The sequence below is a fragment of the Galeopterus variegatus genome, unplaced genomic scaffold (genome assembly GCF_000696425.1).
Source record: "Galeopterus variegatus unplaced genomic scaffold, G_variegatus-3.0.2 Scaffold1471, whole genome shotgun sequence".
Classification (NCBI taxonomy): Eukaryota; Metazoa; Chordata; class Mammalia; order Dermoptera; family Cynocephalidae; genus Galeopterus; species Galeopterus variegatus.
Window position 1 is genome coordinate 43,946 of NW_007727582.1, and position 6,014 is coordinate 49,959.

Here is a 6,014-nt window from a genome sequence, read left to right on the forward strand (position 1 = left end):
AACTTTAGCTTATTGTCTGCTAATCTTAATATTTTGGGCCTAGAATGGGCTCTTTATAACCCAAATGACCAAACCAACTAGAAACTCAAACTTCTTCAAGCTTGTTGTGATTAGGCTGACACCCGAAAAGGAGTAAAGCCCAAAACAATGAGTCTTAGGAAAGACAACTTTGAGGGGAAACTGATTTATTTTGTTCCCTATTTCACTTTTTTTTTTTTCCTATGGTGCCTCTGCCTTCAGCAAGATGGAGCCTTCACGCCCAAAATCAATTAGTTTCTGGGCCCCAATGAAGGACCAGAACAAAGCTAGTCATGACTGCTCAGTGCAAGGGGATAAGTAACATCCCTGGATCTGGCTTTAATGAGCCTGAATGCTTGGTCCAGGGTGACCACCCCCACCTTGACTCCCTGTGGTGGTGATTATCCAATGTCTGCCACTTTCAGAATGGAAGGAAAGATGCCCCGCTCCTCTAATGAAAGCTGACAGTGGCTCCAGCCTCTGGCTTCAGGACCGAGAGGAGGGCAGGGGCTTGGGAGCAGGCCACCTCGAGTGACTCCTCCCTGACCCAGGAGAACAAAAGTCTGTTTCCCTGCTGTTGGGGGGGTGGGGGGGGCACAGATGGGATCCCTATCTCTAAAGAAGAGAGGGAGCATGGTGTTTGTTTTGCACCAGCTTAGAAAGGAAGGATTAAACTCAAATGCCAAAGCAATCAGACACAAGAGGTACAAAGATCGAGAGAGCATCCCCCCTGAGGCTGATTTGAGAGGACAGGTTGTGTCTCAAAGATTTCAGACTTGCTCTCTGTTCTCGAGACTGGATACCTGAGGAGTGGATGCTCAAGAGATCCTCTCCCGGTCCTTCATGTTTAACTCTTCTCCAGCGTGGGGACCCAGAGCTGTTGGAATGCCTGGTGTCCAGCCATGAGCAGCGCTGGTCTTCAGGCATTTCTTCTCCCTCCTTTCCTCCATTCTCTTCACATAGGCTTTGGGGATGTGGGGGGCAGGGAGGACTAGAGCTATTTCTCTCCCCGCTTTCTGGAACTTCTTTTCCATCTTCCACCTAGTTTTTTATCCCTGCTGTTCACATTTACCTCTAGATTTCTATTTCTGAAGCTTGACTTCAGATCCATCTGTGGACTTATTTTTCTTCCAGATAAATAAATGTCACAAGCTCTTCTGAACCTGTGACTTAACACGATAGGAACGTATTTCTCGGCTCCTACCAACCATCAACAAGCACAAGGAACTGTATGTGAGCATGTTGACCTCTTCACTCAGGGGATCCACTCCTGTCTTTATTCTCTTGCCTCCCAGACCCTTGAGGTCCTTTGTTCTTTCCTCAGCTGGAGGGGCAAGAGCATGGGGGCAACGTTCTGCTGCTTCCTCATATTGGCCTAAAAGTGCCAATTGGCAGCTGGAACTTGCTGCTTTGGAAGTTAGCAAAATTTAACCCCACAGGCACTTTGAGATTTGAACAGAGTCCCTCGGGTGTGAGAACCCAAATAGATTTATTAGCATGGGATGGATGCCTTTCAGTCTTTGTGCACAGTTATGAAAAGACTTTTTTTCCTTTTTTAGACAAACAATTTATTTGCATTGATCTTGGCTGATGCCAGCAGTGATTTCTTTCCTCCCTGAATCCTACTTTACCCAGAAATCTATGCCACAAATGTGGAGAGTCAGTTTTGTACATTGGACTTTAAGGTCTTTGCAAACAAGAACACCAGTAAACTAAAACATCAGTAGAAGAGCCCTGGGCTTTGGGGCAGTTTGACAACGAAGAGAATCCTTAGGGAAACTTCCATCTGTTCTGCAGAACAACTTCATTGAACTAGGAATAAGTTATTATCTGAGAAGTTTTACTTGAGCAATTTGGGAGCATACGGCTCCATTTGGAGCAGAAAGCCTCCAAAATGAGCTGGACTTCATCTGCCATTGCTGTCAGAATTCACTCCCTTCTCCAAAGAATCTCCTCTTGGGCAACTGATATTCTGAGCTGCTCATTAGTAAAGTGGGTATGGTATTAATGGAGAATCCTTGACTGATTCTGGTGCTGACAGAAGTGGATGAAAACGTCATTCTCGCTGAGGCCAGGAGGAAGGAGCAGGATGTGTATCTGCCCTATGGACCTAAGACATGGTATGCTCGGCAAATAGCATGTAATCAATGGGAAGTTTGTCCAAGGAAATGCATTGAGAAAGGAGCCTCTGGACTGGGGCACTCCCCCTCTGCTGCCTCTGCTTCTCTTCACTTCACTCCGTGAAGGAAAGCTGAACATGAAAGCTAGGAACCTGCCGGCCTCACCAGCCCCACTCGAGCTCTCCTTGCCACTGAACTGTACCCTGTCCAGGTTAATTCTTCTCTGGGGTATGTCATGTGTTTTTTTGTTTTTGTTTTTTGCTTTTATGGAAATTCCTGGGAGAACTTCCTTCCCAAAGGGGCTCAGAAGCTTGATAGTAATGCCACAGCACGACTGGGAGTTAGACCACTTGCCTTTCTCCCATGTGGCCTTTAGATGGCTAAGCTTCCTTAACTTATTTTCAGGGAGATGATCCTATCAAAAGGGAGGTTCTTAATCATATCAATAAAATCTGTTTCTAAACGAAACAACTCACGAGGACCTCAAGAGTTGAAGCAACTTAGTTATCCATCTGCTTTCGCTGGTTAACCTCAGTAACAGGACCCATCTATTCGTGTGTCTTTAAAGAAACATCTGTACAGATAAGACTCTTCAGATGAAATATAAACGCTTCTCACGATGGCTTCAAGGTCCGCTGCTAAGGAGTTGCTTCCCTCCGGTGATCACTAAACAGGATTAGTTATCTTATTCTAGAAAGGCAGTTCGGCCAGGCAGCTTGTTCCTACTAGTCAGCAACAGATGGTACTTCCAGCATTGCTTTAGTTCATGTAAATGTGTTGATCAGATGCTATTTTTTTTTCAGATGCTATTTAGAATATTATGACTGCTCCTTTGTGCTATAACACAGTAAGACATGCCTGTTCTCTTAACTAACACAATTTTTCAATGAATGGTTTGATAAATCATGTTGAAGATTGATGTGACTTTAAATCCTTCCAGTATGCCATGAGCTGAGACAGTTTGATAGAGCGTTATGATCATGGGAGGCATTTGACTTAGCCAGTCTGAGTTGCCTGGAGCTGGGCTGGTATCACGTGAAATATGTACTAGTAATGAAGCTCTTAGGGGAGTATGCCTTCTGACTTGACTATGTAATATGGGCAAGAATATAGACCATGCTGAGGAAAGTTGTGGTGAACTAAACATGAAAGGCAAGAATACATAACTGGAAGGTGTAATTTTTAGATCCAGAGCTTGGATACAGAGATGTAACAACTCCCTCCACCACCCATGGCTCAGAAGGGGTTGAATATCTGCTTAAGGACATGGACTAAGACTATTTGCTATAGCATGTATGTGCTAAATAACCCTACCTGTGACTAGGTGAAAACCTTCAGTGACCCCAGTTTTTCTCTGCACAAAGTGGTCACTGGATGCTTCTCTAGAAGCATACCTTAGGACTCCTTACACTTCTGGCTAGATTATGTTGTTGCATCTCTATTCATCTTCTAAACATAGCCATGCAGGTCCCTCTTGATTTTCTTACTTATTTGGGGATGTGCCGAGAAAAGGGACAGTAATCAAAGATATTTCTTCCTCAGCCTTTATATTCTACTTTCGCTCCTGGGATAAAATCATTATTGGCTAAGTGAGATCCTGAGACTTTCTTGTTCCCTCTGAGAACAGCCCTGAGACCTTGAGTTCCAACACTGAAAAGAGTGGTCTGTGCTCTCCTTCAGCACTGGCCTTTGCTTAGTGAGGGGCACCTTTTCCATGCTCTGCCTCAAGCCTTTGCTCCTGGTCTCCATGAATACAAGAAATATTTCAAGCTGAGGTCTGAAGAACCATGAGAAACCAGCTATTGGAGCTTCTGAGTACAGGCTTAGAGCTGGAATGAGGAAGCTGCAAAGGAAGAAGTTGAACTAGGTGGTAAGAGGAATCCAAGCTTCTCTACAGATCCAGCCTGGTTCTCTGAAGGAAACTCTTGGACAATAAAAGAGCTGGGACCATGGGAAGGACTGAAGTAGTGGTGCCTTGATCTGTTCAGTATAACTGCCAAGGGACAAACATTCAGAATTCAGATGATCTCTGTCTCCCTCCCCCAAAATTAAACAATGGGGCTAGGAATCAATATCTGCTGCCGTAAACTCACTCTTAATCTCTACGACTCCCAATAGAGAACGAAAGGTAAGGCTGCTGTTCTCACAATCTAGAATATGCTACAAATTCCAGTGTGCACAGCAAACATTAGCTTCTCTCTACTAGCTAGCCTGGCCCTGTCCTAGCTACTCTGTAGCTCATTGTACCCTTGCCAGTCAGTTAAGTAGTTAATATTGGTGACCTTGAATCTCCATTGTCCACGTATGGAAAATGGATCAAAATGCCTTTCTCTAAGACTTTTAATGGAAGACCCTGGATTTCCATCCAGGTGTGGTGATACCAAAATCTGCTGCCCTTTTTCATTTCACTATAGCCAAAAGCGAAGTGACTCTTCCAATTCATATTGCCCAGGAGTAAGAAATACTGATGCAAAATGAAAAGGAAACTGTGTAAAGCCAGAAGATGGCTATGCTGAGAGCTTATGTCTTCTAGATTCTGGCACCTAGAACATGGACACACTGTGTAAACATGCAATTAACAGTAGCTAAATGGAGCCCTAGCATCTTGAGTTGAAAGAAAGAAGGATACTAAAAAAAAGTGTGTTATGTAGTACTTTGATTGCAATAATTTTCTTTTCTTTTTTTTTTTTTTTTTTCCTGATCCTCCGGTGCCCACTACTGGTTCTCTTTATCCAAATCGTCTCAAGACAGAATTGTCATAGGTCATCCAATTAGTGCATCAGAAGACCATAATTATGGTCCAGACACCTGTGAGGTCTTGAGTAGGGGTGGGGAATGGAAAGGGAGAGGCCCTGTGTTCTGTCTTTACTGGGATGTTATTTAATGTTTATGTTCTGGTGTGTTAATTCTTGCTTCAGTTCCTGCAAGTAGTGAGTTAAGCGAGAATATCTGCAATACTGAGTGTAGACTTGATGTGTGTATTTTTCATCAATTATTTCAGATCAGTTTTTTATTAAATTTTAAAAAATTGATTATGAATATGCATTGGGTACAAAGCTGACCATCACCACTCATGCCCAAGATGTGATGGCCAGATCAATACTGGCAGCATGCCCATTACCATAAATTGTGATTATACCCCGTGTCCCCCACCCAATTAATCACCAACCTCCTTCCCCATCCTGCCTTCCCCCACTCCGCTTTGTATCCCTAGGTGTGCTCTCTCCCTATGCAAGTCCAACGCACCACTGTGGTCTTTTTTTCCTTCCTTCTTTCTCTGTTAGCTCCCACTTATGGGTATTTTTATGCCATATTTTTCCCTCTGTGCCTGGCTTATTTCAGTTAACATTAGTTTCTCCAAGCTCATCCATCTTGTTGCGAATGGCAGAATTTCATTCTTTTTTGTCAGAATGGTATTCCATGGTGTGTATATACCACATTTTCCTTATCCACTCATCCGTTGAAGGACATTTAGGTTGGTTCCATGTCTTGGCAATTGTAAACAGAGCAGTGATGAACATGGGAGTGCAGGTATCCCTTCAACATGATGATTTCCATTCCTCTGGTTATATACCCAGAAGTGGAATTGCTAGACTGTATGGAAGATCTATTTGTAGTTCTTTGAGAAAACTCCATACTGTTTTCCATAGTGGTTGTACTAATTTACACTCCCACCAACAGTGCAGGAGTGTTCCCTTCTGTCTACATCATCATCAGCATTTGTTGTTCTTCATCTTTTTGATTATGGCCATTTTAACTGGGGTGAGGTGATATCTCAATGTGGTTTTAATTTGCATTTCCCTGATGATTAATGATGCCGAGCATTTTTTCACATACCTGTTGGCCACTTGTATGCCTTCCTTTGAAAAATGTCTG